Source organism: Cnephaeus nilssonii, assembly GCF_951640355.1.
Source record: "Cnephaeus nilssonii genome assembly, chromosome: 6".
NCBI classification, from domain to species: Eukaryota; Metazoa; Chordata; class Mammalia; order Chiroptera; family Vespertilionidae; genus Cnephaeus; species Cnephaeus nilssonii.
In genome coordinates this window covers 90,382,128-90,394,128 of record NC_137077.1, presented here as the reverse complement: position 1 = coordinate 90,394,128, position 12,001 = coordinate 90,382,128, and the positions used below count along the sequence as shown (strand labels likewise).

Sequence of the window (12,001 nt, the reverse complement as noted above, 5' to 3'; positions counted from 1 at the left end):
CACTTGCAGACGCTGCCCTGACTTCATCCGTTTTGACAGAAGAGCCTCCCTCCCACCTCCCAAGGGCCCAGAGAGAGTAAGTTATTCTCTCTCCTGTCGGCTCCTTGGAGACTCCCGCCTTTGGTCTCACGGCTGCTCCAAAAGGCGCTGGCCAGTCTGGTTTGTCTGTAGGGCTTTCTGTCAAAGGGATCTTTGCACTTCTCTGAGCTTGTGCCTGCCCCACACCCAGGCCCACGATACCAAGGGGCTCACTCCAGGTGGGCAGCCTGTGCCCAGATGTCCAATGTGGGAGCACCCCTGCTTAGCTCACCCCACAGTGGAACATTAGCCCCTGGCATGCCCCAGAGAGGCCTTATCTAGAAGCTTCCTCAGGACAGCTCTCTCACAGGCTCCCCAGCTGGCCACACTGACTAATGCCACCTTATTGCCCCCAGAATCCTGATATTTTTGAGTATTTTATTTTCTCACAAATAGGCATGGATCTGGTATCAAAATCAAGCTCTATGGACATCCTCCCTGTTCCTTGCCCCCTCCACACACACACAAGACACAGTTTCACAAATGCGTGCTTCTCTCACCTGGGCACACAGGCTCAGTGTACACCCGAGTGCACCTGGCGCACCTTTATGTGTGCTGTGTTATTACCCCTAAGATAGGATAGTTCCCCCTCCCAACGTTCTCATCTCACCAACCTTGAGATAAAGCTCCAAAACGGCTCCCCTTCAAACTCTCCCGGAACACATGACCTAAGTCAGCAACAACTGGTACAGGCAGCACCTAATATTTACAGCCCAGTGAACTCTGGTTTTCATTTCATTTTTCCTTTTATTATGAACTAGTCTATAGTGCAAATATGAATAACATACATGAGGTATAAAGGAAAATACACACCTGCACCCAGCTCGAGAAATCGCCCATCAGAAGCCTTAATACCTGTGTATTCCTCCTCCCTCCTCAGAGGAATCCCTGTACAGCATCCATGTTCATCATTTCCCAGCTTTCCCTTCGGGCAGAGTCCCTTCCGTCTCTGTGTAAGCATGGTGGCTGCTTGGCAGGAGCACACGTGTGCACAGTATGCTGGGTGGGAGGCTCAGGAACACTCCAGGTCTGGCAGCCCCTAAAGGGGTCAGGAGGCCCCTCCTATGTGGTGGCAGGACTGCAGAGATGGCCCTGGTCTGACCGCAGCTGGGTGTGCCCATTACTTCAGCAAGGAAGACTCTCAGGAAAGAAAACGGACTTGTCCCTTAAGGACCCACCCCCCTGCTGTCCCTTTGTGGCCTGGGTGTGTAATGATCTCCAAATGGACCATGGTGACTGTCGGGAGCCACGGGGGTGAGGCTGGCAGAGGTGTGCTGAAGAGAGACATCGGCTGTTTAGCATCTGGGAGCCGGGTCCAGGGGAGCACATGAGGCTGCAGGCAGTGTTGGCCAACTCATGATCAGGGGCAGCACGATGGCAGCTCCAAGTGTGGGCTCGGGGCCGGGCTGCCTGGGTCTGAATGCTGGCGCTGCCTTTCACCTACTGTGTGGCCTTGGGCACATTGCTTAACCTCCTTGTGCCTCACTTTCCTTTCTATGAAAGAATTAGGTAGTGATATATGTCACGCACTCAGTAAGCCCTATAGAAGTAGTAACTATCTTTTTCTTTTTTAGAATTTCCAACATGCTATTTTGCTAAATAAGAAAAACTGTTAAAAGTGCTCTTTAATTTTCCTATCCTATATAATAAAGAGGTAATATGCAAATGAACCCTCACACCATCACAAGATGGCTACGCCCACAGTGGAGGCAGGGTTCCCATAACGAGCGATCAGCAGGGACCTGAGGCTGTATGGCACCGGGCTGGGGCAGGGGACCTGAGGCTGAACCCCCCCGCCTGGCAGGGCTTGACGGGGGACTTCAAGGTGTGTCCCCCACCCCGGCCCGGGCCTGGGGACCTCAGGCCATGCCCTCTGCCCCATTGCCAGGCTGGGGGACCTCAGGCCACGCCCCCTGCCCCGGCACTGGGCCAGGAGACCTCAGGCTGCGCCCCCCCCCACCTGGCGGGGCTTGACAGGGGACCTCAGGCTGCGTCCCCCACCCTGGCACCAGGCCGGGGGACCTCAGGCCATGCCCCCCACCTAGTGGGGCTTGATGGGGGACCTCAAGGTGTGCCCACCCACCCCAGTGCCGGGCCGGGGACCTCAGGCCGCTCCCTTTGCCCCAGGCCAGGGGACCTGAGGCCACACCCCCCACCTGGCAGGGCTTGACGGGGAACCTGAGGCTGCACCCCCTGCCCGGTGCCAGGCCAGGGGACCTGAGGCTGTGTCCCCCACCCAGCGGGGCTTGGCAGGGGTGGGGCTGGCCAGGTCTGGATCTCACCCAATGGGGGTGGGGCCAGCCAGGTCTGGGTCAAACGTGATTTTGAGGTGCACGCGGGTGGACGGGGACTTGACTCTGGGTCCCGTGGCGCGCTCCTGACTGACAGGAGGAAGATTTTCATATACATTTTACTAATTTTCTTTCTTCTCTGACACTTCTATTATAGAGAAAGGGCAAATAGCAATATTAAAATATTTCCTCTAATTAACTCCCTTTTAATGTGCATGAATTTTGTGCACCAGGCCACTAGTTTATATATATAAAAGCCTAATATGCTAATCATCCCTCCAACCGTTGGACTGTTCGACCAGTCGCTATGATGGGCACTGACCACCAGGGGGCAGATGCTCCAACTGGTAGGTTAGCTTGCTGCTGGGGTCCGGCGATCAGGACTGGGCAAGACAGGCCGGACACGCCCTGGAGCCTTCCTGCAGTCCCTCTCTGGCCCCGATTGGTCATGCACTGGTGTGGTCCCTTAGCCTGGCCTGCACCCTCTTGCAATCCGGGACCCCTGGGGGGATGTTGGAGAGTCGGTTTTAGCCCGATCCCCACAGGCCAGGCCAAGGGACCCCACTGGTGCATGAATCCATGCACCAGGCCTCTAGTAATATTATAAAAGAATATGAAAAGTAGGAAGGATGTAATTTCAGAATAAAAAACAGTCCTTTAACTTGAACTATCATTTTTTATGTTCTTGGTGTTTTGTGCTAGAATTCTTTAAATGGAGAAGTACTGGACTTTTCTCTATGGTGTAATTACTGAAGCTCTGAGCTAGAGATGATGCCAAGAGGAGCTCACCAGAAGGCAGTAAGGGCTGGGAGGCAGCAGAGTGTAACGAGATGAGATTGAGAACCAGACAGACCCACTGTGGTTAAAATCTGGCCATTCCCTATAGGTGTGGCATTGGGCTAGTTGCTTAACTTCTCTGAACCTATTTCCTCATGTGTGAAGTTCAGATGCTTGCCACATGATTTTGCTGGGAGAGTTAGCAAAATAATGTCCATTAAGCCTCTGGCACCAATGTGATGCTCAGTAAAGGTAAGTTTCCTATTCTAATCTGGGCCGGTTGTGCTTCCCCACCTTCTGGCTCATGAGCGATTGCTCCCTGGAGAACAAAGACCTGGTCTTGTCCTTCTTGGATCTGTCGTAGAGCCCTGTGATGGTGACCTGCACAAACCATGTGTGCACACAGCCCAACCCAGACGCAGGGCATGAGACCTGAAGTTCCTTCATTTCACCCTCCTCCTGGTGCAACCCAGATCAGTCCTACCTCACCCCAGAGTAGATGTTTCTTTGGTCCTGAGCCATTTCCAGGGAAGGATATCCTTCCAGTTCCTCACGGGCTCAGTTTCACTACATGCCAGGGGAGAGGGTCTCTGATGGCCCACAGGTGCTTATGGTGGTTAGGTGTGTGCTTGCCAAAACGGGACACAAGAGATAGAAATGGCAGAATTACCTGTAGCATAGGATATTGCTCTGGACATTCCTTAAGTTTCTATGGAGCAAGATTCCTACCTGTTTCCCTACAGCCACCTTCCTTATCTTCACCTTTCCTACTGGAGGTCCTTCCTAATGTCTAGCTTCAATCTTCCTTGCTGCAGTAGAAACTACTCAGAGCTTACAGTATGAGAAAGGCCCTGCTATTTCCCACATGTCTGTGGTTTCCAACGTGTTTAGGAGACAGGGACACTGCAGGACACACTGGCTTTGGGAAGAAGCCTCAGAAATCCCAGCTTGTGAGCCCTCCACAGGCAGGGCAGGAGTCAGTGCCAGGCCATAAACCTTTCCCTGAAGGGTTAAATGGCCTCCTTCTCTTAGGAGAACAGACAGTCAAACGGGCAAGAAGATTTTCCTGATAAAAGTGCCTCTGCTCTTAATCTCATCCCAGCCTGCACTGTGACGGCCTGGTGCAGGGAGAAATCACTTCCTCTCCTGCCCTGACGGCTAGAGACACTCTTTTCCCGCCGTGGCCCTGCTTGATTGGCATTCATCTGGGCCGTTAGCTTCTCTGGCCTCTTCCCCCAATTAGTCCTTCAGTTCTGAGAGTCTCTTTCTCTCTCTGATATTGGGCTCTTTCCAGCCAACACGCTATCTTTCCTGGGCTGGGTTTGAATAGAAACATCTGAAAGACTGCTTCTTCCTCCTCCTCCCTGCCCATTGTCCGCCATCCAAAGAAGAGATGAACCCTCTCTGTGAAGGGCATGGCTCAGTGACCCCACGCAACCTGCAAGGAGTGTATCCCTTGCTGCTTGCCATACCAGGGGCTCTGCCACTAGGTTCTCACGCCCTGAAGTACTCAAGCCATTTTCTCTAAATTGAGTTTCTAGACCCCTTATCCTGGGACTCCTAGATCTTAACTGACTTCCTCCTCTTTGCTTTTGAAAATCCAGTTTTAAAATAGCTAACATTTATTGCATGCTGACTATATACCGGATACCTTGCCATGCATCATCTCATTTAACTCTCCCAATTCCCCTAAGAGGCAAGTGGTATTATGATCCCCATTTTACAGATAAGTAAATTGAGGGTGAGAACACTTGGTAATTTTACCAAGGTCACAGAGTTAGTAAGTGGCCAAGCCAGGAATGGAACTGGGATTTGAATCGCTCTGTCTTAAGTTCTCAGCTGCTCCACATTCTAGCGCTTCCCTGAAGTCGTTCTGAATTGGTCTCATAGCCCAGGGCCCTCCTTTACCACCTCCTCACCTCTCTCTCCCTTTCCAACCTAGAAGGGAACCTGTGAAAGTCTTCTGGTGCTCAGTCCTCTGTCCTTGGAGTGTTAAGGTCATGCTGACTGTGCACTTCAGCCTCCTTCATCCCATCGTTTCTGTCCTGGGAGTGAACGGAGTGCACCTCGGTCTAGGACCAATGCTGAAGCCTGCCAGCACCAGGCGGGGTGGGGGGTGGGGAGTGTGGGGGGGGGAGACCATGCTCTCTCTGTGGCATTCTGGGGGCACATTGACCAGACTGCAGCACTCAAATGTGTGGAGAACAGGGAAAATGAGAGGAGGTGCTTGTGCAAGGACTGCAGGTTACGAGTGAGGTGAGTTTGTTCTCCTTTTAAAAATGTCTTTTTATGTTTTAACAATAAGTAAAACAGAGAAAGGAAAAGCCCACGCACTGGCCTATCCAAGGCTTTTTCCCCCCCGTATGCTCGTACTAGTCTGCACGTTGCCTTTCTCATCTGCCTCTTGGGTCTACTGTCTGTGTCGTACCACTTGCCCTTTGTTTTGCTTGTGGATGTTCCTGGTCTCCCCATGTGTATGTCTCATCCTTGGCCTGGGCACAGTGCCTTCTATAGAATCACTGCCAGAGGGGCTTGGGGGTTAGACAGCCCCCCTTCCCCCATCATGTCATAGCTGAGGACACGGAGGCACAGGGAAGGGGAGGTGGTGCAAAGCCCCAGCTTCATCAGGACTTCTGCCTTGTTCCGCACTTGACCGGCTGTGACACCTTGGGCAAGGCACCTTTCTCGGGTCCCCGGGCTTCTCTGTTCAATAGAGGGCCGCTGCTCGCCTTGGCTCGCTTCCAGCCGTGACATCCTGAGGTTCTAAATGAACAGATGCTTCTCTTTGCTCCCGCTGGCACCTGTCCTTGCCAGAGACAACAACACATGCCAGTCTTCCCTCAGACACAGCTGTCTTCCCCGTTTTGCTTTTTAATTGTCACAAAAGAAATCTCTGAAAATCTCCCTCCTTAAGCCGTTCCAAGGCCCTTCAGAGGCAGTAATGTCTTTAAGGATGCCTGGTGTGATTAAATCACTCTTGCTATAGAGCAAGATTATTTCCTCTTTTTTTATTTTATAAAACAAATTTAAAACCTCTTTTGTCATACATCAGAAACACTTACTGGAATTATAAATTATGTTCATGGTCATAGTATTGGTTAAAAGATAAATGAATAACTAAAGATGCCCTTTCGGAGGAGAAAAGCAAGACAAGAAAAGCACAGGAGATGCTGAAAAATCTCTAGGCCTGCAAAGAGAGGTGACTCTCTGGGAATAAAATAAACATATATAGCCAAAAACTCAAACAGGAAGTTTTCAGTTAATAAAACAAGAATTTGTTTCCCAGAAAATGGTTCAAAAGTCTACATTAATGAAGGCTGACTGAACAGAGATAGCATGACATTCCTTGTGGTATATTTCATTTTGTTGTTCTGAAAGTGTTATCTTTAGTTATGTTTGTTTCTTTAAATAATAAAATCTAGAGCTTTTTTTATCCCTAAAAATGTCATCTGGGTCATCTCTCTTCTCAGTTTGATTGCGCTGACGTGTTTACCTAATTTGCCTGGAGTCTGAAAACAACCTCATGCACAGAGTGGACGGGCAGGAAAGAAAGGCCTGGCCTTCTCAACCCTTGGCCTACAAGCCAAGTTCTCTCAAGGAGCTGGCCCTGAGCAGCCTGCTACCTGTGGCTGGGAAGCGGGAGCCAGCTGTTCACGCCCCAGCCACACTTGCACTTCCTGTGCCTAAAAACACCTCCTTCTGGTTATCTGACTCCAGTGTAGAAGCTGCAACAGATGCTTGGCTCAAATCTTCATTCTGCAGTTTACCAGACGTATGGACCTCGGATAACTCATTCATTATCTCTGATCCGCAGTTTCTTTGTTTCTAACATGGGAATAATAATAACACTTTATGAGCTTTTAGTGAGAATGACATACTACTTGTGTAGCACCGAAGCAAGTGCTCCATAAATGACAGCTTGTATTCTCCTTCCCTCTCTCACGGGTGAGGGACACAAAATACAAATAGTGGGAGGAATTCTCCGATCATCTCTAAATGCCGCTGACAGGAAGCTGTCTGTCCTAACTAGCAGCTCTTTGAAGGTGGGCCCCGACCTAGCCTCGCTCACACGGTGTAGCCCTCTGCTCAGCCCCATAGTTTCCTAAGTACCCTCTGGTGACAGCCTGGGCCTCAGGAAGAGACCAGTTGTAGAGGATGGTGCAAGGCCTGGGAGGGAAAACACGCAAGGAAATTGGCTGGACAAGTACTTGACTCCAAACACGAGTTTCACATCCCAGCTGAGGAAAGTCCTCTGAACAAAAGGCCAAACATCATGACAAGACAAAGCTTTCCTAACACTTTCGGGAAGTAGTGTGGGTACCCACTGCAAGGTATCACAGTATTTTGATATCTTTTGTTTTTGTGCCTACTAGTCTGGTAGGGAAGACACAGGTGGAGCCAAAAGCCTGGGAAGGTGAAGTGACAGGCCACACAGTTCCCTGGGGGACAGATTTCACCAGCTCTTGGATCAAATTCTGCCATCTTGTGTGGTCACCCTCAGGTAAGGAGTCCAGCCAAGGTGGACTCCGCTTAACTACACGAGATCCTCAGAAGACTGGCAAGCAAATTTGCTCAAAAAGCCCAAATAAGAAGGAGCAGCCCCTTCCCCTACCCCTACTGTGTCCCACACCAGACACAGTCCTCAGTCTCCAGAGTCCCACGTGGGCGAAGCAAGCAGGACGCTCCACTCCAGGGCAGGGCATGGGAATGTTTACAGCCCTAGGTTAGGTCCCAGGAGCCCAACGCTTGTAAAGGCTTCTGGGAACTAACCAAGGGCCTGCCCCCACCAAACCCCCACCCCAGGGCTTGGGAGGGAAGCTGAGGCTTCTCTGTGCCTCTAGGGACTGGGAGCACACAGTTCTGCAGCCCCAGAACAACCCACCCCCTCCTACTGGTGGGTGGGCAGGTTTCCCAGCAGCCTCTGAGCCTCGGATGTGACAAATAGAGTAGGCACTGACACCAAAGCTCCCAAGCCCAGCGGTTTGAAGACTAAACTGTATTGATTGAGAATTTAATTGCTCCATAATGGCTGAGTCAACATGGCGGGTCTATTGATCATGCCTAAAGCAGGCTGGGGAGAGAGGAAAGTCCCCGGATGCACAGGACAGCGCCAGCTAACACAGGGCTCTCCCTGACAGCCATGCTTGGAAGGGTGTCCCTTCCTCAGAGGCCTCAGCCTCTGCTGCACACACTCTTCGGGCTGGTTAGCAGGTGACAGACAAGAGGGGTGGAGGCACCAGGAGGTTCTGGTTAGGGCAGGCGGCTTTCTCAATGAATGTAGGCAGTCAGTGGGAAATGCAGGCCACAATATCCTTATTTTTTAATGGGGGCACTGAAAAGCCCAGTGCATAGAAAAATAAAACCCCAGAAACCTGTGCACTAATATATTGACAGTGGTTAATTCTATCTGACTGGATTCAATTTTTATTTTCTTTATGTTCCTGTATTTTCCACATTTCCAACAACTAGCAAGTGTAACTTGTAATCAGAGAAAATAAGTGTTATTTAGTATTAAATGAAATGTCTCAAAGAACTTCTCCTATGCTATTAAATGAAAAAACTCCTCGCAGCAGCTCCGTGGAAAGAGGTTACGTTTTGGAGTTAGACCTGGGCTCACCTTCCAGCTCCAAACTGATCCGCAGTGGTCTCTCTATCAAGATACCGAACTTCTCTCCTTCCCAGATTCCTTATCTGTCAATGGGAGTAGCAGTATCTCACAGAATTCGGTGAGATAAAATATTGAGAGTGCTCAGTGCAACAACCCTGGCATGTCCAATAAATATTTTGTTGAATAAATATGAGTCTCTCTTCCATCCTGGAGCAGGACAGGGTGGTTGAGAAGGAAGGACCAAATATTGGAGGTGAATCAGTTCATTTGCTGGGGCCCAGAATGCCGCCATCCACACTCCTATCCCCTCCTCCTGCTCCCCAGGGCTGGGGGTTGTTCTGTTTCCTCCCTAGCACCTCCTCTCTCTGACCTCCACCCCTCCAGCCTCCCAAAATTGCCCTCATAGAAGCCAGTCTTCCTCATCTTGCCTCATTGCCACCCACGGAGACAAATGGGCTAGATGCCAGGAGGTAGCTGGCCAGCGCCAGGGTCATTGTTCCAAATGTCACTGAGAGCCTGAGAGGGAGGGTCCCCCCCCTCCCATAGAAAGTAGGGCTGCAATTACTTCTCTATTCAATTCCCCAGAATAAAGCCCTGCCGTCAGCTAGCAGCGGGAAGGAGCTGGGAAGGGGGATGAAAGAGGCTGGCACGGCCTGCTGCCCCCTGGCTGGCTCTGGGCCCAGTTCTCACCTGAGGGTCTATTACCCTGGTAAGCATAGGCTGTTGCCTAGGGATGTGTGAGCCTAAGCACAATGGAGCCCATGATAACTCTGTGCCAGCCCCATAACAGTTCCATTATACCCAGGACACAATGCCTACCACTCAGCCTCCCCTCTGTAGACAGCAGCTCCTGGACTTGCTCTTCCCACTACTGGGAGCATCACCTCCTGGCAGGCTCCAGGTCCCCAGAGAGATTTCTCCTGAGCCCATCCCTCAAAGGCTGCTCTACAGGTGGCTGGGGGAGGCTGTGCTAGCACACACTAACAGGCTGGAGCTTCCCCCTCTTTGGAAGGAAGTGAGGGTCTATCTGGGGCCCTGGGGCTCTCCCCAGGGCTGAGGGTTTGCCTCAGGCGGCAGCAGCAGCTCCTCTCTACCGAGGATCAGCTGTGGGTGATAGGCTTACACAGATCAGCTGCCATGGCAGCCCCCAGGGCTTGAGCCCAGTGGCTCATGGAAAGGGATTCTTGCTCAGTCCCACAGCTTGGGGTGGGGGCAGGGAGGAGACAGGCCCCCCCCCCTCACACTTGTGCTGGCCTTGGTCACCACTGGTGTCAGGGTACAGAGGAAGAAGGTGAGGGGGTCTCTGTGACCAGCTCTGAGGTCACACAAGAAAGGCCCCAATGACCCTAGATCTGATGATTGGTTTGGGTTCCTTATATTGATGTCTCCTGTAGAGATCAACTGGCTAATTCCCAGAAATGCTCGGAGGAGCTTGAGGCTGGCTGAGCTGGTGGGAAACCAGACTGACCAGTGGGGAGGAGCCTGGCTTTTTTTGGAGGGCTCTATGACCTGCCCACCCTGAGCTGGCCCTCAGCCTGCTCTCTGACCTCTACTTTCTTCTAGAGAAACTCACCGGGGCTTGAGCTACACTGGAGGCGGGACACCTGGCTAAAGGAGAGGGATTCAGGGCTGTGAAGGAGTCATGGATAGGATTGGGAGCAGGGATGTTGGGACTCTGATGGGAGAAAATTTATCTCAGGATGGAATTCCCCCAAGAATCCAAGCATAGACAGATCGACTGACACACTGTCCAAAAACATTGAGGTAGCCTTCTTCCAGAGAAGCTGAGAAACTGTCTTCAGACAGACAGACAGACAGACAGAAACACACTCTAGGAAACTATAAACCAGACAGACAGGACAACTTGGAATACCTGGGAACAGAGACAGACAACAGCTGGACCAACTTGGGTGCAAGCCTCCCCGCCCCACCCCGAGGGGAGGGCTGCCATAGGCAGCACTTACAGGCCCCTCCCTGAACCAAGGTCAAGAAAACCTTCCACCCCACCTCCCTCCCTAGAGCACCTCCACCCCAACCTTGGGGCCTGCCCTTCAAGGGGTGCCCGAGATAATAGGTTTCCTAAAATCGCATCCCGAATCTTGGGAAATAACCCTATTCCCTTGGAGGCCAGGTGCCATGAGGGGCAACACCCTTCCCTGCCTCCACATATACCGGCCTCTCTCCCACCCCTTCCTACCAAGAGCCAGACTGCTGGGTGGGTCCAGCAGAAGAGTGTTAGCACGTGGAAGAGTGGGAGTGGTGAGCATGAGAGAGAGGAAGGACCAAGGAAAACTCAAGGGAAGATTTCTGTTGCTGGGGCCCCTGGCACCGACTTGGTGAGGGTATGAAGTTACCCATCCTCACCAATGCCTGGTGCTCAGGGAGCAACAATGACCTGTCCGCTGAAGTGAGTTGGACTGACGCGGTGGGAGGCAGACTACACAGCTCTCCTTGTTTCTCCTTTGCTGCCAGGGAGGACATTTTTTGGAAGAAGACTCAGCCATGTCTGAACAGTGACAGCTCATAGAAGAAGCCAGGGCCCCCTATCTCTTTCCTCCCAGACCACCCTCACACCACTCCACTCTCTGTCCTCTCTCCTTTCTCTCCACTTTCTCATTCTCCCATTTCTCTTCTTCCTTCCAGTGTCTAGGTGAGCCATTTCCCACTTGGAGGCATTGCGATGTCCTGCTAGATGGGGAGCTCCCCGGGAATCCAAGTGGCCTTACTTGTCCTTGTGTCCCAGCACAGAACGTGGCACAGAGACCCCCCAGGCATGGCATAGAGCCTGATCCTTCCCTTTGCCTTCCGTCCTCTAACTTGGTTGGCTGCAGGGAACACCATGCCTCCCGAAGCCCCGTACTGAAGGGTCTGGAGGAGTTACTGTGGCCCCGCTGCCATGGTTCCCTCCTCAGAGTCCTGCCTCATGCCCAGCCCCCTCTGACTTCTTGAAGGGAAATGAGTAGTAACGCCTTCCAGGGGGATGTTTTCTGTCCTTAAGCTCGATAGCCATCATCTCTGATTATTATCTAGTTATTTTCCAAGGAAGAAAGGGAACGATGATGGGATTGTTAAATCTTAAACCTGGAAGTGGCGAGCAGGGAGTCAAACGCCGTAAGTGTGCATCTGGGCGTCGGTACTTACTGGCTGTGGGACTGTGGGCCAGTCCCCTGAGTGCTCTGAGCTCACTCGCCTCTCAGGTAAGACAGGGCTTATAAAACCTGCCTGGTCTTGTTCCTCCAATCAGGTG

General features: G+C 51.8%; 1 protein-coding gene across 2 annotated transcripts in view; it reads right to left on the bottom strand.

The window, feature by feature from the left end:
• Positions 1 to 12,001, bottom strand: part of IQSEC3 (IQ motif and Sec7 domain ArfGEF 3) — a gene marked incomplete at its 3' end in the record, with an annotated part of 108,418 nt that overhangs the window by 62,053 nt on the left and 34,364 nt on the right. The window lies entirely within an intron of this gene.